Genomic DNA, 22,678 nt, shown 5'->3' on the forward strand with positions numbered 1-22,678 from the left:
TACAGTCAAAATAAAGCATAAAAGATAAAATATGGTCCACCTGTATAGGGCACTTCCCATGAATGGAGCTTGCAGGATTGGAAGTTGCTCTGGGTGAGTCAGTGAGTGGGTGGTGAGTGAATGTGAAGGCCTAGGACATCACTGTACACTACTGCAGACTTTATAAACACTGTACACTTAGGCTACACCAAATTTATTTTTTAAATTTCTTTCTTCCATAGTAAATTAAACTTAGCTCACTGTAACTTTTTTACTTTATAAACACATTATTTAAAACTTTTTGACTCTTGTAATAACACTTAGCTTAAAACATCATCCACTTTAAAGTTGTACAAAAATATTTTTTATATCTTTATTCAATAACATTTTTCTATTTTCATTTTTTAAAAATTTTAAGCATTTTTTTTTTAATACTAAGGCAGGAGCAGTGGTGCACACCTGTAATCCCAGCACTTTGGGAGGCCGAGGCAGGTAGATTGCTTGAGGCCAGGAGTTTGAGACCAGCCTGACCAACAGAGTAAAACCCCGTCTCTACTAAAAATACAAAAATTAGCCGGGTGTGGTGGTACATGCCTGTAATCCCAGCTACTCAGGAGGCTGAGGCAGGAGAATGGCTGGAACCCAGGAGGCAGAAGTTGCAGTGAGCAGAGATTGCACCACTGCACTCCAGCCTGGGCGACAAAGTGAGGCTGTCTCAAAAAATAAATAAATAAATAGTAAATAAAATAAAATAGTAAGAAACAAACACGCATTAGCCTAGGTTTATACAGGGTCAGGATCATTCATATCACCTCTACCTCCACATCTTGTCCCACTGGGAGGTCTTCAGGGCAATAACACGCACGGAACTGTCATCTCCTATGACAACAGTGCCTTCTTCTTAAACACCTATGGAAGGACCTGCTTGAAGTTGGTTTGTGGTTAACTTTTTTTTTTTTTAATAAGTAGAAGGAAAACAGTCTAAAACAATGATCAAAAGTATAGTATAGCAAGTGCATAAACCAGTAACAGTTGTTTACTACCATTATCAAGTATTATGTGCTGTACCTAATTGCATGTGCTCTACTCTTACATGACTGGCAGCACAGTAGGGTAGTAGCATCACAGCAAACATATGAGTAATGAGTTGCACTAGGATGTTACAATGGCTACAACATTACTAGGCGATAAAAATTCTTCAGCTTCATTATAATCTTATGGGACTATCATGACATATGTGACCCACTGTTGACCCAAATGTTGTTATGGGGCACATGGCTATAAAAAGCAGTAAGTGAGGGAAGCCGAACCAGCTCCCATATAGGTGTGTGTTGTCCCACAGAGGATGCCACCGATGCCCCAGGTTGTCCACTACTGCTTAAAGGGCACATTCAAAAATAGGCATGCTGGCCAGGTGCGGTGGCTCACCCCTGTAATCCCAGCACTTTGGGAGGCAGAGGTGGGTAGATCACCTGAGGTCAGGAGTTTGAGACCAGCCTGACCAACATGGTGAAACCCCGTCTCTACTAAAAATACAAAATTAGCTGGGCATGGTGGTGCATGCCTGTAATATCAGCTACTCAGGAGGCTGAGGCAGTAGAATAACTTGAACTCAAGAGGCGGAGGTTGCGGTGAGCCGAGATCATGCCATTGCACTCCAGCCTGGGCAACAAGAGCAAAACTCTGTCTCAAAAAAAAAAAAGGAATAGGCATGCCATTCTCACTCATAAGTGGGAGTTGAACGATGAGAAGACATGGACACAGGGAGGGGAACAACACACACTGGGGTCTGTTAGGGAGTGGGGTGGGGAGGAGAGGGAACCTAGATGACAGGTTAATAGGTACAGCAAACCACCAGGACACATGTATACCTATATAACAGACCTGCATGTTCTACACATGTATCCCAGAACTTAAAGTAAAATAAATAAATAAAATAGAAAAAAAAAAAAAAAAAAAAGAATAGGCATGCCATGCTTATGGACACACCCTAGCAAGTGGTCATTGGCTTTATATGGATATCAAGGCTTCCCTCTTGCCTTCCCTCCTGCACCCTCTCAGCTCTGGTCTTGTGGCTATCACATAATCTGCATGTCAACATGGCCTCTTCCAACCACATGCTCCTGTCAACTTTCCATCCTCTTCTGCATATTCAGCCCACATTTGTTTCTCCTTCTTTCATCCCTTGTACATTTGGGGCAATCTGAGAGGGTATCCCAGAAAAGGAATCCAAATACATTTTGATCTATTCCTATGGTAGGCATAATTATTAGGCCATAAGTGAGACCATGATGGTTACTGTTGACTATGCTCTTTTGCAGTTTTAAAAGTGCCTTTCATGCATAATAGTTGCAGAATAGAATTACTTAGCCACCCTAATAAATAGCAACATCATTATTCCCAATTTATAGAAGAAGAAACTGAAGCCCAAAAAGGTTAGGTAAGTCAGCCATGGACACACAGCTAATAAATCACAGGGCCAAAATACTCATCTCTTCGAATGTCAAGTTCTATGTTGTTTTTTTTTTTTTTTTTGCAACACATAATATGACACAGTCTATATCAGATTATCAAAAAGGATTAAGTTTTTTCTTGACTACAAGCAATATGAGCAATATGGTAGCAGTAATATCACCTCATGTTTGTATTCCATCTTTGAAAACATTTTCCAAAATGTTTTAACTTTAGGTCTTATTTTTCCTTATAAAACTCAAGTGAGTTATTCCTAGCCCCATTTTACAGATTATAAATTAAAGCCGAGGTTCTGCAACTTGCCTAAATAAACTAATGAGTTGACAGTGGCCCTGAAGTTAGAATCACTGTATCCTAATTCAAAAACTAGTATGGTTTTTCAGAGGGGATATTTCAACCTAACATCCTTGGAGACGTAAAACTGGAGATAAAATAACATAAATGAAGAATAAAAAGAAGAATCTTGGATAAGTTCCTACATATTTTACTGCAGGAAGAAGCCACATATATTTCTGTGATGGGTTTGCAGAATGGATCCCAGCGCTGTGAAGGAGGCCAGTCTAGACGGGCTCCCATATCCCTTAGAACACATAAAGGAAGCTATTCCAAGCAAGTCATACAAGACTCGTGATTGGTGAAAACAGAGAATATATTTTCTAATTCATGATAGGCCCCAACGTTCCCTTTGGTCTTTCACAACCTGAATTCATGAAAGAAGGATTCCAGAAGGAAGTGGAATCTGAGTTAATGCTAAAGGAATAAACAGCTTGAGAAAAAGTGGGAAGAAATGTGTGCTAATATGTTCAAGAGACCCCTGTGGTTGTAAGTGTGTGTGGGGGGAGATAGAAGTGGGAGAGGAGGAAAGCAGAGGTTACATGATAGAGGGTGTCAAAGGTCTTGCTGAGTAATTTGAGTTGATTCTGTAAAATCTGAGGGACTTCTGAAGATTTCTGAACAGGGGAATGCTTTCATCAGATATGTACTATGTCTACTGTTTCTAAGTGAGTGACTCTCAAATCCACAAGTTGAGCCCTGACCTCTCTTTCCAAGATGCCGATCTGTTTTTCCAAATGCCTGCTGTGCGTTTCTACACAGCTGCCCTGCTGTGGCGCTTCCAGTTAGGCATGTCAGATCTCTATAGTCCCTAATGGCCTGCGATTCTAGCAGAAGTTACGAGTCTGAAAATTTGACATTTTCCTTGAAAAGACTGAAAATAAACAAGGAACAGAAAAGTCATATTCGAGAGGAAGAGCAAAAAGAGGAGCATCTTTACATCGAAAAATCGAGTCTATGTTAGTCATTTCTCTCTGGTGGTGCTCAGGCTGTGAAACTGCATGATGCACCTGCGCGCGTACAGGAAGGTGGATGTGTGCACAGGTGGATATGTGTGATGAGAGGACACAGGAGGTACTGCTAAGGTACTCTCCAAGGACACGTGCTCTCAATGACAACCCAGAATGGTTTTCTTGCCACTCAAAGATGCAACTCACACGTGGAGAGGCTGGCTCTAGAAACAATTAAAGTCCAGAATAAGGATCCTAAATTGCTCAATATTTTAAACATTCCATGCCACTGTACCCAACTCACACTCATTTTTCTAACCATCTCACTCTATGTCTAATGAGCAAGTCACCCCTAAATCCTTATGAGGCCATGTAGTAGGGAGTGTCCCCCATAAAGACAGGTGAAGAACTCCAAGATACTCCTTTAACAGGAATAAAGGTATTTTTCTATTAAAATTTCCTTCTGCTGCTTCAAAAGAAACAATATTGTGCTCATCGTTACATTAGCAGAGAGGAGAGGAAGCAGCACCTTCACTCACACAGCGTGTTTTGAATAAGGTGTAATTTATCAGGTAGAGAAATTTCTCTTCTCTTTTCTGGACATAGCTTCCAACAGCAAAAATTAGAAGTGTAGGTGGGTTGCCACTCCACTCACTAAATTTATAAAAGATACTCACACTTTTCACAAGTCTACCCCCATCTGCCCACATCCAGCATCTATCTTCGCTGTGACAGAAATAATTACTATCCGCTGTACAGCCTTGACTGGTGGAGCTGGCCAGAATGTTGCCTTACGGGGGTGTATCACCTTGAAGTCTGTTTACCTGCTGGTCCACGTCAATGATGTGCAGCTGCACTCCGCGCTTCCACATCTGTTTAACTTCCACTCACACTCATACTAAATTCTACTCCAGAGCCACTTGGCCGGGCCTCTTCTGTCTAAGGATGTGGCTGCTCCATGTATTTCCGATGACAGAATAGCAAACCATTAACACCCCAGAGAACTAAAGGGCTTCGACTTCAGGAGACCTCCTTGTGGGCAATCGCGCAGATACCATGACTTTCCAGTCTTTTCAGAGGTATTCTTCAAATTCCACTTTCTTTCAGGCTATTCACCTCTAGGATGTGGACACATCATTGACGTGGACCAGCAAGTAAACAGACTTCAAGGTGGCTATCTTGAACACTTATTACAAATGTGTAATACTCCATTTTTTCCTTCTAGATTAAAGACTATCCCTTTCATGGCATTATTTTACCCAAAACCTCTCTAAAGTAGATCTTGCTCCTGTCCGGGTTCAGGAAACTCTCAATTCACATGGAAGTCCTGCATGGCCTTCCAAGTGAGGGTCAGGTGTCCCTCCAGGATGCTTCCACCATATTTTGTATTTCTGTCTCACAGCACCTTTCTTGGTGCACGGTAATTGACTAGATATGTTCTATCCACTCTCCAATAATAACTATAACGTAGCGCTATGTGGGTAGGGGCCATTTTTACCTTGTCTACCCTAGTATCTTCAGAACTTAGCACTCTACTTGGTACCTGGTGGACTCTCAAAAATATTAGTTGACAGATTGATTGAAAATAGAATCCATGGTTCTGAATAATGGCTATTTACTCACCCCAGTCCAGCGTGGGTACCATTGTCTGTTACCCTGTGAGCCCTCACCATGGCCCTCAGCAGCCCATAGCCATAGGTACTGCCTGGGACTGACCATCCCTACTAGGAATATGTCACACCCCTAAATGAGACTGTGAGCTTTCTCTGCTTAAAGACAATCAGAAACCAAAAGCTATTATAGCTTTCTCCTTCCAGAGACCCAAGAGGCCTCAAAAAATCTTAAAATAGGGAAAGCTTTGAAAGGCAGTATAGGTAAAGCCTAAAGCATTTGGGGGTGGGAGCAGTTATCCCTTTGTGCATAAACATCTTTGAAGGACAAGGCAGCATTGTGAGTCTCCATTTTCATGGAGTGCTAGGCTAGCATATTTTAAAGAAGGGGATATCTTTTATGACACAGATGCTTGCACCATACATTGTAAGCAGATTAGGATATGTTTATGCCACAACACACAATCATTTAAGATGATGTAACTGAGGGACAAAAACAATCTGGAGGCTAAAGTGATCACCTCCACACAAGAATAATCTACTAATGGTGTAACAAGTGATTCCTGGAAAAGATGATCCTGGCAAAACAATAACATTTGTTCAAGTCCATCAAGAGGTTTTTCCTGAAAATCTACTATGCATTTAGCCCTGTGCTAAGATTTGTGGGAAATACAGAAGAAATCACTACCTTGGGCCAGAGCTCATCTCCTCCACCAATCTCTAAACCCACCAAAGAGACACTATTGTCACATTTCCAAAATGCAAACAAAATGCTGTCCCTCACACGTCTACAGCTTTTTGTTGTTATTGTTGTTGTTTTTAGATGGAGTTTGGTTCTTGTTGCCCAGGCTGAAGTGTAATGGTGCAGTCTCGGTTCACTGCAACCTCCACCTCCCAGGTTCAAGCAATTCTCCTACCTCAGCCTCCCAAATAGCTGGGATTACAGGTACATGCCACCAGGCCCAGCTAATTTTTTTTGTATTTTTAGTAGAGACAGGGTTTCACCATGTTGGCCAGGCTGGTCTCAAACTCCTGACCTCAGGTGATGCACCCACCTCAGCCTCCCAAAGTGCTGGGATTACAAGCATGAGCCACTGTGTCCGGCTATGTCTGCAGCCTTTAATGACTCTCCATCATCGTGACTATAGTCTGAACAGGATACAGGGGACCGCACTCAATCCCACGCTGGCTCATCTGTCCTGTCTCAATGAGTGAAACTCCCCATCTCATACCCTGGAACTCAGCCATACCCTACTACAGTTCCCGGGGTTTCAAAGGTTCCTCCACACCCATGCCTTTGAAAATGCTGCCCTTCTATGCTTAGAAGCACTTCCCAAGACCATGCTTCCTGTTTATTATACATAATCCATCTCAACCATCATCTCGGGGGTCTTTCCTACACACACTCCTTCATCCTTGGTCCTGATGTGATACTCTTTCCATCCCTTGCTTCCTGTGCTCCATTTATGAACACTGCCTGAGTAACTGCTCTCTACAAGCCCCTATGTGAGGTCCTAGATGTACAACATCTCATAAATACATACAAAAGTCCTGAACTGTAGGCAGTACTTACAGATGACAAACTAGGCTCAGAAAAGTTCAGTAGCTTGGTCAGGTTCACACAGCCAGTGAGCTCGATGCTTTTGGCTCCAAGGCCCTGGTTGGCTTCTAAACACACCACCTAACGATGCTATCATATGTCAAACTTGACACTAAGGCAGACTCGCCTGAGATGCCCACCTAGAGCCCAGTGGTTCTTACAACGGGAAAATCACATACAAGAAAGTTCTGACATGAGACTGGCTGTCAAACAGACACCTCTGCAGGCCAGGAGTGTGTGTGTCTAAAACCAACTGGGTGGCCACACTGTTCTGCAGTCTGTTTGCCCTCCAGTGCTTTCTTTCCTGCCTGTCATGCAGATGATTGTGTAGTGTGTTCCAAACAACAGGACGCATCAGTTTCTCTAATTTATGGAGTCAGCCTAAACTCCTTTTGTTTATGACCACGACACACTAACTCTGTATGTTAGATGTTTCCAACAAGCATCAAAGCCCCAATTGTTACTGCCTTTTGTTTTGTTTTCCAGTTCTGCTAATGCAAGGGACAGCCTGTCCTGGTATTTATTACTAGAGTAATGTCAGGTTTGGGGTTAGCTCATAAAATACCTCTCCAGTTTGGCTTTCTTTGCAAGAGATCAAAACATCCTTTTTTTTTTTTTTAATGGCACCATCAAAAAGAATCAACATATAAACATGTTTCAATAGGCATTATTTTTCCTCTTAGTGGTTTCCCAATATTTGGAACTCTTTATTATTATCTTTTGCTTACAAATAATGAAATATTTCACTATTTTCTTGCAAGCCTCTTCTGAGACTCTTTATAATTTTTGTTCACAATTAGTGCTTTGTGTCATTTTTTGGTAATAATATTTTGGGAAAAAAAACTACCCTAGTAATATTTGGTTTATCAGGTGACTTGATTTGGGGGGACACTGAGGAAAATGAGGTACACTTTTATGTCGTTTCTTCCATCCCATTCTTCCACCTTTCTTCCTTTTCTCTCTCAGCAAAAGCCTTTACTACACATTCCTATAGCTTCTTAGTCTTTTCACTTGGTTGGCAAAAGAAAAATAGCATGAGATTAAAATACAATTGCTGCCTTCTTCCTTTATAGCGCAGACTTCCCACTCATAAACTCCTGTCAATGCTGGTAAGAAAAATCAGACTACTATTTTATCACTGCGGGAGAACTAACACAGCATACTTTACCTTTCTGCAAATAATTCAGTCAGATCCAGCATTTCTAAAATGTTTTCTACTCATTATAAAAGCCCTACAAATGCCAAATGGACAATAAACAGGCTCCACCCCAAAGGCAGCCTCACTGTTAATGGGGGAACATGAGAAGCATCCCATTAAAAATAGGAACAACACGAGGATGTCTACCATCATCTCTGTTATTTAACACTGATCTGTTAATCTTAGCCCATTTAACTGCATAAGAGAAATAAATAAGAGATATAAAAATTATAAGAGGCAGTAAAATTGTTATTAATTATAAATGCTATGACCTGAGCAAGTCAGTTGAACAACTTATTAATTAGAGAATTCTGTAGGGTAACTGAAAGAAAAGAATATACAAAAATCAATAACCTTTCTAAAGGACAACCAGTAAAAAGGTATCCCATATTTAAATAGCAACAAAAATATAAAACGCCTAGGGATAAACTGAAGGAGGACTATATGCAAGATCTACATAAAGAGGGCCAGGCGCAGTGGCTCAGGCCTTTTATCCCAGCACTTTGGGAGGGCAAGGCAGGCAGCTCACTTGAGGTCAGGAGTTCCAGGTCAGAAGTTCAAGACCAGCCTGGCCAAACATGGTAAAACCCCGTCTTTACTAAAAATACAAAAAAAAAAATTAGCCAGGTGTGGTGGCAGGCACCTGTAGTCCCAGTTACTCGGGAGGCTAAGGTGCAAGAATCGCTTGAACCTGGGAGCCAGAGGTTGCAGTGAGCGAAGATCGTTCCATTGCACTTTAGCCTGGGCAACAGAGTGAGACTCCATTTCAAAAAAACAAACAAAAAAATCTACATAAAGAAGATTGTTAAACACTACTGAGGGACACAGAAGGAGATATGAACAACTGCAAAGGTCTGTCTTCTTCTTGAATAGAAAGTTAATATCAAGAAAATAATTCTTTCTATATTTATCTATAAACGTATATGATGTCAAAAAATACCAATTAGAAAGCTAATTCTAAAGTTCCTACGGAAAAATAAACAGGAAAGAATGGCCATAACAATGATAGAAAAAGAAATAAGAAAAGAATAGCATACCAGATATTAAAATTATAAAGCCTTAGAAAGTAAAACAGTGTGCATGGGCACAGGAATACTTAGCAAGGTCAACAGAAAAGAGATCGATCCAAATAAATACTGGACTTCAGTGAATGATAAGGGTGTCACTGCATTTTAGTGGGAGAAGGAACTTCCAATAATTGGATGGCCACCTAAAAACATGACAGATCCCTAATTCACATCCTGCACTAAAATAAATCCCAGGGTGACCAAAGATTTAAACGTAAACAATGAAAGCATAAAAATATGAAAAAGAACCTTGAAAACATTATGCGAAGTGGAAAAAGTCAGTTGTGTAAGGCTGCACATTATATGGTTCCATTTATATGAGATGTCTACAACAGGCAAATCCATAGAGATAAAACATAGATTAAGTGGACACCAGGGGCCAGAAGGTGGAGGAAATGGGGGAGTGAGTGCTTAATGGGTAAAGGTTTTCCTTTTGGGGTAATGAAAATGTAAAATCAGGTTGTGATGACGATTGTATAATTCTATGAATAGACTAAAAACCCATTTATTAAAAGAGTGAATTGTGGCTGGGCACAGTGGCTCGCACCTGTAATCCTAGCACTTTAGGAGGCTGAGGCAGGAGACTACTTGAGCCCAGGAGTTCTAGGTTGCAGCAAGCTGTGACTGCACCACTGTACTCCAGCCTGGGTGACAGAGTGAGATCCTGTGTCAAAAAAAAAAAAAAAGTAAATTTTATGATATATGAATTATATCTCAATAAAACTTTTTTAATTTTTATTTTCTTTTAGAGACAGGGTCTTGCTCTGTCACTCAGGCTGGAGTGCAGTAGCACGATCATAACTAACCACAGTCTCAAACTCCTGGGCTCAAGTGATCCTTCCACCTCAGCCTCCCAAGTAGCTGGGCCCACAGGCATGTGCCACCACGTTTGGCCATTTATTATTATTATTATTATTTTGTAGAAACAGGGTCTCCCTGTGTTGTCCAGACTGGTCTCTAACTCCTGGCCTCAAGTGATCCTCTCACTTTGGCCTCCCAAAGTGCTGGGATTACAGGCATGAACCATTGTGCCTGGCCAAAACGATTATTTTTAAAACACTAATAAAAAATATGGGACAATTTAAAAATTATAATCACTGGGTAGAAGAGACCTAAGTATGTCAAAAAATTAAAAGCCAAAAAATGAAAATCTGATAAATAAGATGACCTACATTTTTTAAAACCCTGCATGGAAAAAACATAAAGTCAAAAGACAAACAGAAAAAATTTAAATAAAATAGCCTAAGACAAAAGGACTAAATTTCTTTTGAGCTGTTATGTGCTCCTTAAAAAAAAATCAATTCACAGGATAAACCAAAAACGTTGCAGAAAAATGGGCAATGAGCATGAATATACATTTCCCAGAAAAAAAAATAGGAACGGCTTTTAAACATACGAAAGTATATTCAACCATCACCATAATAACAGAAACCCATATTAAAGCTACTAGAAGATAGTAGTTTTCACCTCTCAGATTGGCAAAGATCGTGAAGTTTAAAAACATCGTCTGTGGAAAAAAGCACACTCAAACAGTGCTAGCAGGAGCATGCAATAGGATGCATGCCAAATTGGAGGGCAATTTGGCAAGGTTTACCAAAATTAAAACTGCATATTCCTTTTGATCCAACAATTCCCCTTTAGTAATTTCTTCTCCAGAGATCCTTGCTGACATACAGCATGCTATTTATAGAGGGTTGTTCACTGAAGCATTGTTCATAGTAGCAAGTGATTGGAAACAACCAAAAAAAAAAAAAAAAAAAAAAGGCTGTCCATCAATGTGGGTCTGAATATGTTATGGCAAAATCATACAATCAAATACTATTTAGATACTAAGAAAGAATAAGGCTGTTCTATGTTCTGACAAGAAACGTTTTCCAGGACACACTGTTAGGTGAAAAGACGTAAAGGGCAGAATAGTGTGTAGGGTATAAACATTGTTTTTAAAAACCCATATTTTTGCTTATATAACCATAAAATATCTTCAAAAGGACTCACAAGAAAATGATAATGGTACCTGCTTCTAGGTGAGAATTCAAGTGACGTAGACACAGAAATAAGAGAGACGGTTATTTTTCCTTGTACATCTATCGTACCTTTTGTACATTCAGCAATTCAAAACAACATTAACACTTCAAAAAGAAAGAAAAGAAACCAGGCATGCCAAGGACACTGAAATATAAACGGAGCAAAGCATGTGGTCTAATTTTGGACAGCTTTGTTATTTATAATATATTTAAGAAAAAAAATAAAGTTTTTTAAACCCTCAAAATTGACTGCCCAGGAAACTGATTTCCACTTTTCCCAAACAGAGGCCTTCAGCTAAGCTTCCTGTACACATGTCTGCACCCCCTCATCACAGGAGACGGGACCACCTCCAAGACCAAGTGGATAATTCAATCTTCATAATTCATTCAAATTTGCCCTCTGTTGCAGCTGGATATATGCCAATGAGAGGGGTTTGTTTAGATTTATCCTCAGGATGCAAAGAAAAAGACCAATTTTATTTGTTCTGCATAGCTGAATTTTTAGGTCTTCCAATGGTCATCAGTTAGGGTTAAAACAAAAATGGCTGTAAAAATGTCCTGACAGGAGTTGGAGGCCAGCCTTGCCAACATGGTGAAACCCCGTCTCTACTAAAAATACAAAAATTAGCTGGGCGTGGTGGCAGACGCTTGTAATCCCAGCTACTTGGGAGACTGAAGCAGGAGAATCATTTAAACGGGGAGGCGGAGGTTGCAGTGAGCCGAGATCACGCCATTGAACTCCAGTCTGGATAGCAAGAGCAAAATTCCATCTCAAAAATAAAAATTAAAAAAATAAAAAATAAAATCTCCTGACAAAGACTATAGTGAGCTCATCAGACACTCCTTTAATATGCTTGTTCTAAAGGGGACAGGGGTGGAGAGAGAAGAGTGGAATCTGTCTGCAGGGCCCAGCTCCTCTCAGACACCCGTGTTGGAGGAGGTTAGCAGAAGAGTGCTCAGAGTGATGGGCCAGCAAAACTGAAATGTCCCAGACTCCAGTGAATCTTTTCATTTTACCTCTCCTGCAGAGATTCTTGCAGCAAATCCCTGGGTTTTTCACCTTGCCTGTCAAGCACAACTTTTTTGATTCCCTTGAAGACACATTCATCATCACAAAAGAGGTGGTAAAGCTTACTTTCCCCCGATTAGGACCATTTTTAGCATCACAGCCGATTTTCCACTGTCCACCTGATGGACTGGAGGGCAGAACTGGCTGAAATTCACAGGTAATTCCAACTTTATTTTAGTCAAACATATCAAACTTGCCTCTTCTAGATGAAAAAACAACCTCATGTTCCTTTCTTCTTTGTTCATAGGAGAACAAAATGGGAGTGATGTAATTAGTGGAGACAATGGGAGTGAGTAATTAGTGTGGTTTGTACACAATGTAGAGAAACTATTGAAAAATTAAATAAAAAGAATTTTATGAAATATTCTATAAAAGTCAGGCTTCCTACCCAGAGGGCCTTCAGAAAAATTTCTCTGAATCCCTGACGCCTTGGGTATCCAGTATGCAGTATATCTGACACAAGAGATTGGAGGATCCAGGAGTTCATTCTGGGCTGTGTAGTGATGCCATAACACTCACTGCTATTTTCCAAGCTTGAGAATAATTTAATATTTCCCTAAAACTATCTGGTTAATTGCAAAATGGTGCACTGAGCAATGATTTGCAATTACAATAGTTAATTATTTTCATTCAGACCATACAACAACCCTCCCCCATCCACCTCTCCACACACACATTTTGCTAAGTTTTGCTTTTCTTCATTGGTAAATAAGAATGGGACATTCACCAACAAGTTCCTATAGAGCCATACTTTTCGCCCCTTTCATTTAGCAAACATTGATCAACACCTTTACTGTGTTGAAGGACACGGACTGAATTATCAACATACTGTCTGACGAGTCCATAGTTTAAAAGAAATGTGTTTCAACAAATAATTTGAAAACCAAGTAAAAGTAAGAAAGGTCCCATTAAAAACATGAATCGAAAAAAAGATAACTTCCTGGGGTCATTCAAGATTGTGTCCTAAGGAGAACACAGAATTTGATGTGGTTCTGGAAAAGAATACATAGAAATGCAGAGAGGGGAGGCAAGAGGAGGATCCCAGGTGAAAGAAACCAGAGATGCAACAGAAGTAGAAAACCAAGAGAGCTTGAGGTATGAGAGGAACGTGTATATAATTATGGGGAAGCCGGGGCTGCAATGAGTAAGGTTAGGAAGGTAGGCTGTAACCAAGTCACAACACTCCTTCAGGACCTGGAAGATGGAAACAAGGAAGAAAAGTGAGTATACACACTTAGGCAGAATCAATTTTTAAGAATAAGTAGGAAAAGGGACAAAAGAAGGAAGAAATAAAGTAGAAATGATCAGAGCAGTAGAGGGTAAGAGAAAATAAAGGCAGGCAAAGAGTGTTTTCAGAAATAAATAGGCCGATGCAGTGGCTCACACCTGTAATCCCAGCCCTTTGGGACATCGAGGCAGGAGGACTGCTTGAGCTCAGAGTTGAAGACCAGACTGGGCAACACAGCAAAACCCTCTCTCTACAAAAAATACAAAAATTAGCTGGGCGTGGTGGCGTGCACCTGTAATCCCAGTTATTCGGGAGACTGAGGTGGGAAGATCACTTGAGCCTGGGAGGCAGAGCTTGCAGTGAGCCAAGATCACACCACTGTACTCCAGCCTGGGCAACAGAGCTAGATCTTGTCTCAAAAAAAAAAAAAAAAAAAAAAAAAAAAAAGAAGAAGAAGAAAGAAGAAAGAAGGGAAAGGGGAAGAGGAAGAAAAGAAAAGAAAAAAGAGAAGAAAAGAAAAGAAAAGAAAAGGCTGGCAGCAGCCACCAGAGGAAACACAGCAAAGAGGTCTAGGAGTAACCAGTGAATAAAAGCTTACTAGTTTAGAGTCCGTCTTAGGCCAGTGAAGACATTGGGCCGAAAAGTTTCCAGTGCTTGGATGACAGAGAAGATTTGGTGACTCAGACTTCAGTGGGTAGTAATAATGTGGATGAAGAGAACATAGACTATGTTTTCAAAACATGTTGATGTTAAAGAAAGAATAGATAAATGGAAATTGCCTGAGGATAACAAGGTCAAAATAAGGGCTCCTTTATTTTTTAAAAGACAGGCCACATCACTAGGCACATTCATAGACTGAAGATAAGGCTTTGGTTAAGATGAAGATAATGAAAGATCAAAGAGGAGAGGGAGATAACCTAGGTGACAAAGCCTCAGAGAAGTCAGGGTAGAGAGGGATCCAGAAAACAGGAGTCTCGGAGCCTTGCGGAGCGGGAGGTCGTCTTGCTCCTCCGGGATCCGTGAGCACAGCATGCAACACGCTTGTCTACAACTCTGAGACAGGAGCAATGGACAGAATTCAAGGGAAAAAGAGAGTGGAAGGCTTCGTGCCTGGATTCTTCAAGATTTTAAAAAAGCAAGAAGAATAAATGCCCCTCTAACCAAAGCGAGGGTGAGGGTAAGTTTTGAAGATGCTGGAAAAGTTTGGAATAGATCCCATAGGAAATGTGATCATGAGCCCACTAGAGAAGCAATGATGACTCCCCTCAAATTAACAGTAAGAATTTACATCAGGATCCATCAGTTGGGTTTGGGGGCCTCTGAGCAGCTGTACAGGTGATGGAGATCATGCAGGATTCGTGCCTGGAAAGGACTGCATGGCACTAAGCTATTGGGCATGCACAGTGAAACTTTCAAGCCGTGAGGTCTAGGCTGGTTAGAGGGCAGGAACACAGAGCCTGAAGAAAGTGGCTATAGTGACCAAGAGTGGCGGATGAGTCAAGGCTCACAGTGAGGGGACAACTGAGTTCTGAGGAAGAGAGGGAAAGCAAGAGGGTCACGAGGTTATGCCCAGAGAGAACTACAGAGTCTGAGATTTTAAGATTTAGAAAGTTCCAAGTGGGGGATGTGGGGGTTCAAGTTGACACACAGGTCCAGGGTATGGCAATATCTCTGGGAGGCTGAAGTGAAGGAGAGGTGAAGTCCGAAGGTGAGGAGATGAAGCAACTGCAGGGCAGAGAGAACGGTCAGGTTAAACTTAACACCGGTCAGCCCTGGGCTTCCATGACACCACTGCACTCAGACACGGGGGAAGCATTCCATCATCTTTTTGTCACAGAGGGACACAAATGCCTGGTCCAGGTCCAAGGACTTAGGATGGAGAGTCTGATTTATATTCTTTACTTTTCAGGATCAAATTGGGAGAAGCCCATGAATAGAAGGATAATTCTCTAAGATTTGAACAGGTGCATGATCTGGGGTCATATTATGAGGGAATCAACAGAGACCGTGGGCCTTGCTGAGTAAACAGGATGTGGGTCCAAATCCCAGCCCTTCCACCTTCTCAGCTGAATGACCTCCAGGCTCAGCAGCCTCTCTAAACCTCAGCCCCCATCTATAAAGTGAGGAACATTGTAACACGTATACGATGCCTAGCAGAGTGTCTGGGCATTCATACTTAGCAAAAGTTGGTTGATATTATTACCCTTCTACAATGGTAGAAGGGCATTTTTCTATGTCCTCAAGAAAAATCATTTTTGGGAGAGTGAGATAGGTAAGAAGAGACAGGAAGCCATTGTGAAGCAAACAAATGTGTAAAATGAAAAAAAAAAATCATTTACAATCTTAATTTGTAACTACCTAAAAGTAGGCTGCACAGAGAAATGAAACTATGTCTACACAAAAACTTGGAAAGGAATGTTCATAGCAGCACTGTTCATAATAGTGAAAGAGTGGAGACAACCCAAATGTCCATCAACTGATAAATGAATAAACAAAATGAGGTATAGCCATACAATGTTACATTATTCCATCATAACAAGAAATGAATGACTGATATATGCTGAAATGTGGATGATCCTTGAAAGCATTATGCTAAGTGAAAGAAGTCAGTCACAGAAGTCCGCATATTGCATGATTCTATTTATATGGAATGTCTAGAACAAGCAAATCTATATATAGAGAAACAGCTTCGTGGTTGCCAGGAGCTGAGGGTAGAGGATTGGGGGAAAATGGGAAGTGATTGCTAATGGGTATGGGATTTCCTTTTGGGGTGATGAAAATGTTCTAAAATTTATTGTGGTGATAGCTGCACGACTCTGTAAATACACTAAAAAGCAATGCATTGCACTTTTGTTTTTTAAAGTAAGCTATGCAGTCCTCAATGCCTCCTGCTCCCCAGCTCCTGAATAAAGAAGACTGCCCTTCCCTGGGTGAGGCTCTTGACAGGTAGAATACTGTATACGGAATGCAGAATTCCAGCAGTTCCTTGACTTGTGAATATCAGAAGATGTCCATCCTCTTTCTCAGGAGATACTTCCAGGTGGACGCCAGAAGAGGTTATTTCTCTTCTTCCCATCTGCTTCTTTAAATCTTAGCTCCTGCATTCTGTTTCCCCATATGAGCACAGTGGTTAAAAATCAATCTCTGCTTTATCTTCACAGGCAAAAGCTTTAAAGTGGACAGGTCTTTCATACCTAAAGTTTATGAAAAAGAATAAGGGGGCTACTCTGGAGTACTGTGAGTTTTTTCTGCTTCTCCACACTGTAAGGACAGGGTCCCTGTGAGCAATCGTCCTCCAAACCACCCCACCTAATAGGCCACTTCATTTTGTTTAGGAAAGAAACTTCAAAAAGAGATTACTGGAAAATCATTCCCCATAATCTATTTATTTGATGTTTATCTGATAAACAAGCCAAAAAATTGCCTAAGAAGTTCTCACATCGTATTATTACTTCCAGGAAATCAACCTTCTCCATAAAAATCAACAGTGTTTTTAAAGGAACGTTGAGGTTAAAAAAAAATCAGAATGCCAATTTATTCATTTTTAAAAATAACAATAATCATAGTAATAATAATCATTTCCACATGAACCAGAAGGTCTCTGGGTAATGCTGGCTTTTAACCACAAACACACACATGCACACACACAGAAACAAAGGCAGCTATTCGAACATTCCAGGAATCAAATGAAAACACTGCTCAAAAACTTTCCAGGTAAACCATGTTAATATCTAGGGTTCATAAAGTCTCTTTAAATGTTAATGAAGTCTCTCCATAAAATGTTCAGCCCTGAAGACACAAAACAAATGACAAAACATCATGTTTTATAACAGGTTACTGTGGTCAATGGAGTATCAGCTATAAAACATAAACTTCTACTGAGGCAAGCACATTCGGCGAGTGTAAAACAGCCCACTGGGCCCAATTTCCATGAAGAGGTGCCAGCCCCATTTGGTATGTACAGTCTACAAATGAATCCAAGCACTATCAGAACTGTTAACTGCATGACTCTGGATGGCAGGGGGAGGCAAGGGCCTCGAAAAAGAGAGAAAAAGGATTTTTCAGGATACTGGAAATTGAGAGCAGATTATAAAAGATTTAAGTTGAATAACAAGTATAAAGCTTTCATGTATCTCTATGTGAAAAAAATAGCCTAGAAATCTGTAAATGCCAACTTGTTATAAAACATAAATCCATGATACTTCATGATTTATAATCTACTCTTAACATTTCATGTTTTTGCATCCGGATATAAGAAATACAATGCCCTATTCTGTTTTTGCTTGGGTGAGGCTAAAAAACTCAGTACCACCATGTTTTTTGTAGGGTCAAAGAGATGGCTAAGAGATCCCCCTTAATTAATAATCTTTCTTGGCATTTTACAACTCTGGATTTCCCCAAACTCTTGTAGCATCAGAGTAACTTCCAGCTACTCTCATAACATTGCTGTAATCTCAAACTCCTGGGCTCAAGTGATCCTCCCGCCTCAGCCTCCAGAGTAGCTGGACTATAAGCACATATCACCATGCCTGGCCAATTAAAAAACAAACAGGCCAGGCGTGGTGGCTCACTCCTGTAATCCCAGCACTTTGGGAGGCCGCGGCAGGCGGATCACGAGGTCAGGAGATTGAGACCATCCTGGCTAACACCGTGAAACCCCGCCTCTCCTAAAAACACAAAAAAAATTACCCGGGCATGGTGGTGGGCCCCTGTAATCCCAGCTACTCGGGAGGCTGAGGCAGGAGAACCATTTGAATCCAGGAGGCAAAGGTTGCAGTGAGCCAAGATCACACCACTGCACTCCAGCCTGGGCAACAGAGCAAGACTCCGTCTCAAAAACAACAACAACAACAACAACAACAAAAACATTTTGTAGACGTGGGTTCTCACTATGTTGCCTAGGCTAGTCTCGAACTCCTGGCATCGTCTTTTATGCTTTGGCATTCAATGCTCAGTAACAACCTGAGCATATTTAATTATAATGCCTCACTTTTAAATAGTACTCTACGGTTCATAAAGTGCTTTCTTTCACACTGATGTAGCCTTCCTTGTATTAAATCACAGCTTTGCAGTTCAATTCTTGCAAAACCCTTTCAAAGGTACTTGTCAATTAATGAAGATTAAACATAAAGGTGATCTGGAATCTATGAGGACAATCTGGGGGAAAATGACTGCCAACTGAAGATGGTAGAAAAAAACATGCCATTGAAATTATTCTCACAGTTTTGACAGTAGAAAAAAGTCATCAAAAGATACCACAAAATGCATAAAATTAAAGGGAAATGTTTCTTGCATGGGCTGCAGTACTGTTTTAAACAGAAGGGAAGGACCATTAAACATGACTGGTATTCACTAAATTTTAACTACACTGGCATCAAAGTCTGAGCCCACGAGTGCAAGTCAGAATAACTTGCACTTATTCCGAAATAAATGTTTCTTTCCACTGCAAGCGTGCATGTGCGAGGGGGGAACAAAGTATTCTTTTTAATATGGAAGCACATCACCCTGACAATCTAATTCTGACAAGCTTGCATAGTCCTAGGCATTCTATTTCTACCTCCTAACAGAACAGCATCAGCAACATTTGTGATCATATTCTGTCAGCTGCTCTGCTAACAATGAGACATTTTTACTTGTATATGGATAGTAAGTTCCCTGAGAAGGTGCATCTCCAGGACCAGTGTTCCACCTTTTTACTTTACAGTCTAATGTCAGCAAGAGCATTTTTGTGCACACATTACCCATGCACACAGCTTACAAATAAACAAGGTTTGTAATCTGCAAATTGATTCTATGGAGCAAATAACTGACTCACCAGATAGCTGTAAAGGCAAATATAAAATCCATGAATTGTGTATCTGTATTGAAAAACCATAAAATGCTCAGGACCTTTATGTTAACAAAAGTATTTTGCTTCCATGTGTTAGATTTTTCCCTTATATGTGTAGAACACACACACAAAAGAGAATTATAAACGTCAGAGTTCTTTTAACCTTTACAAACCAACACAGTAATTATATTGCAAAGATATCTGACAACCCAGGGTATACTAGAAAAGGATTCTTTCTGCGCCCCCTTCTTTCAAATAGTTCTCAATTTTTCTACAATTTATAGGCGGCCTGTGCAAAAGATTTTCATAGCCATGAATCCTACTAAAGATACATTGGGAGATAAAATAAAATCACTATTCCGATTCACAAGAATATTTGAAACTCTGCCAAAGGGAATGTTTCTCCAAACATAAAGAGAGTATTAAATTTTAAGAGACAGGCTATCATCAAAACGAAGGCAGAGAGAAGTACACATAAGTCAACCTGACAAGCCCATATTGATAAAGCAGAGATAAAAGTTATCTCCAGGTTACATGCCCAGTACAGGCAGTTCTCAATTTGTGAATGAGTTGTATATAGAAAGTTCATTTGTAAGTCATTTATTTGAAACTCCAAACACATTTTCTCAGAGAAACAGTATTATAAATAGTGCTTAGTTTTGCAGGAAGGCAAAAAGAGCTATAAAGCTTTTAATACAGACAAACTCTAGTACCATGAGCAGGGGACAGGAGGTGAAGAAATCAGGAGGAGGTAGGTGACTTACAAATGAACTTTCTTTTTCAGTACCTGGAAACACCCAAAGTTGTGTGTTTTGTTTTGTTTTGTTTTGTTTTTCCTGGCATCTGCCTGCCTCTCCTATACTTCTCCCACTGTCTAAATGCTTCATCCCAGCCCATATAATAGAGCACCAAAATAATTTAAAATAGTTAACCCCTTTGCCCAAACTCCCCTTCCCGAGTCCAGTCATCCGGCAATCACAGGCTAATAAAGAGCTCAGTTCAGTAAAGACTTGTTTCTAGGTTTCGACAGCAGATCTAATCTTGAGACAGAGGAATGGGGACATGACCAAGCTATGAGTATACACACAAAGAATGAGTCATCTGGGAGGACTGGCTAATTTCAGGAATTTCCTCATAATTTAGTAATGGTAAACAAGAACAGGACCCAGCTCCTAAGAAATGCAGATGAATGAAGTAAAGTAGAAGCAGGTTCCTGACCAATAGGTATAGATCAAAGGCAGGGCTTCTATCCCACACCTGGTTTCTAGTGTCAGTATCTAGAAGGTTCCTTGCCTTTTCATAGGGAGCCACACATGACTGCCTGCTCTTCTTCCCATGAAGATAACATAAGGGACTGTCAGTTCAGACCCGGATGGTTTAAAAGATGAAGAGTCCCAGCCTGGCGTGGCGGTGACTCATGCCTTTAATCCCAGCACTTTGGGAGGCCGAGTTGGGCAGATCACCTGAGGTCAGGAGTTCGAGACCAGCCTGATCAACATGGCGAAATCCCATCACTACTAAAAATAAAAAATAAAAAAATTAGCCAGGCATGGTGGCGTGTGCCTGTAATCCTAGCTACTGGGGAGGCTGAGACAGGAGAATCCCTTGAACCCAGGAGGTGAAGGTTGTAGTGAGCCGAGCTCACACCACTGCACTCCAGCCTGGGTGACAGAGTGAGACTCCGTCTCAAAAAAAAAAAAAAAAAAATGAAGAGTTCTGATACATTGACTCAGTGGTCTCCTGCTGTTCCTGGGACAGAGATGTAATGCCCTGCAAATAACAGGGTACTCATGGCCAAACCTCGGTCGGGGCTGGGATGGGAGTAAAGATGATGTCAGCAAGGTATCCAGTTGTGGCAGAAACTGGTTAGTTGTTGAAAAAACAGTTTCCCTGTACTCCTTGGCATACAGGCTGACAATTCTCCGCTTTACCTGCAGTTGACTATGTCCATGTGACTAAATTCTGGTCAAGGGAACATGGAAGGAAGCGGTGTATGCCAATACACCAACAAACCTCCCAGGGGACCACTCACTCTCTCTTCCCCACCTCTCTCTTCTGCCAGGTGCAGAAGATCCGTAGGGTCTCCCAACACCGAGGGAATTTCTGAGCCTTGAGGTAGAAGGACCCTCGGTCTGGGAATCACCACTATACGGACGCCCTCTCCAACTGTAGGACACCCTAAATTATCCATAACACCATCAAAAAAGGAACTCGTCCTGTGTTCCACCCCAAAGAGTTGGGGTTGCTTGTTATTGCAACATCCTTGCCCACTGTACCATCACCTCTTTGTTGCATCTCAGGAAATGTCCTTTACATTCACCTGTGCTGGACAATCCACTAGGTTTGTTTGTCCTCAAATGAAATGGCCTCACACTGCTGAGATTTTATAATACCTCAAGTTTTTATAGGGTTTCTCCTTCCTTCACTGTGGTTGGTAAGTTTAACCCAAGAAAGCCCTCTTATTCCTTCTAATCCATTTGGGAAACTGAAGAAGTAAATGTGTTGAATCATTAACCTTACTTTGAGTATCCTTGTGAGTCAACAGGGCTCTGGGTTCACCAGGGCTTCATCTATGAGTACAATTCAGAATTTTTTTGTGGGCCATTTTTCTCCTTCCCAGGAAGGTTTTTCCCATTATTTCCAGATTTCACAAATAGATGAGGGTCACAGAAATAAGTATTCTGCCTAAGAAAACTAGGATCATATCACTTTTATAACTAAATCCATGGAAGTGACATCAAGTGAACTTTGTTGAAAACAGCTTGCTCACTTCATTCACTATTCATTTATTCAGCTTACTTTTAATGGAAGAGGGGAGAAGAGACTGAAGACAGATGAAAGTGAAGAATGGAAATAAGTTGTAACCATTCCCCACGCCTAACTCTGTAAATATTCCCCTTATTCTATTCATAAGTTGTTAGAGGATACAATAAAAACTAAGTTAAGATATAATTTGAAATGGAGTCTGTCTAATCCAAAACCCTAGCTTTCTACCCTTGCTCCTCACACAGCGATTTTCTGAAATTGTCCACCCTCATCACTTTGTTGCATCTCTAGAAAGATCCAGGGATTAAATAATTATGTGCTTCCTGTGTGGCATCCTAAGAATTAAGAGAAGTGACCTGTTTGATGTCTGTGTGTACCCTCTCTTTGACAAAGCATGGCTGATAGGTTTCCCAATCCTTATGGAGCTCTGTTGAGGGTTACACAGCAAGGATTCTGCCTGCCTTTACCTTGCAATTGCTATGAGAATAAATTCAAAATGGTTCCCGAGTTCAGCATGTGACTCCCACTTCTGCTGCCAAAAAAACAAGACAG

The 22,678-nt window shown here is 40.8% G+C and overlaps 1 protein-coding gene across 8 annotated transcripts in view; it reads right to left on the bottom strand.

Annotated features, from left to right (window-relative positions):
- ATXN1 (ataxin 1) overlaps positions 1-22,678 on the bottom strand; it is a 457,657-nt gene that overhangs the window by 245,885 nt on the left and 189,094 nt on the right. The window contains exon 6 of one of the 8 annotated variants that reach the window (XM_050788032.1): positions 9,757-9,873. The exons of the other annotated variants lie outside the window; for them this stretch is intronic. The gene's annotated coding sequence lies outside the window, so the exon portion shown is untranslated. The remainder of the gene's footprint in view (positions 1-9,756; positions 9,874-22,678) is intronic. 8 annotated transcript variants of the gene reach the window in all.

Source organism: Macaca thibetana, chromosome 4, assembly GCF_024542745.1.
Source record: "Macaca thibetana thibetana isolate TM-01 chromosome 4, ASM2454274v1, whole genome shotgun sequence".
Lineage (NCBI taxonomy): Eukaryota > Metazoa > Chordata > Mammalia > Primates > Cercopithecidae > Macaca > Macaca thibetana.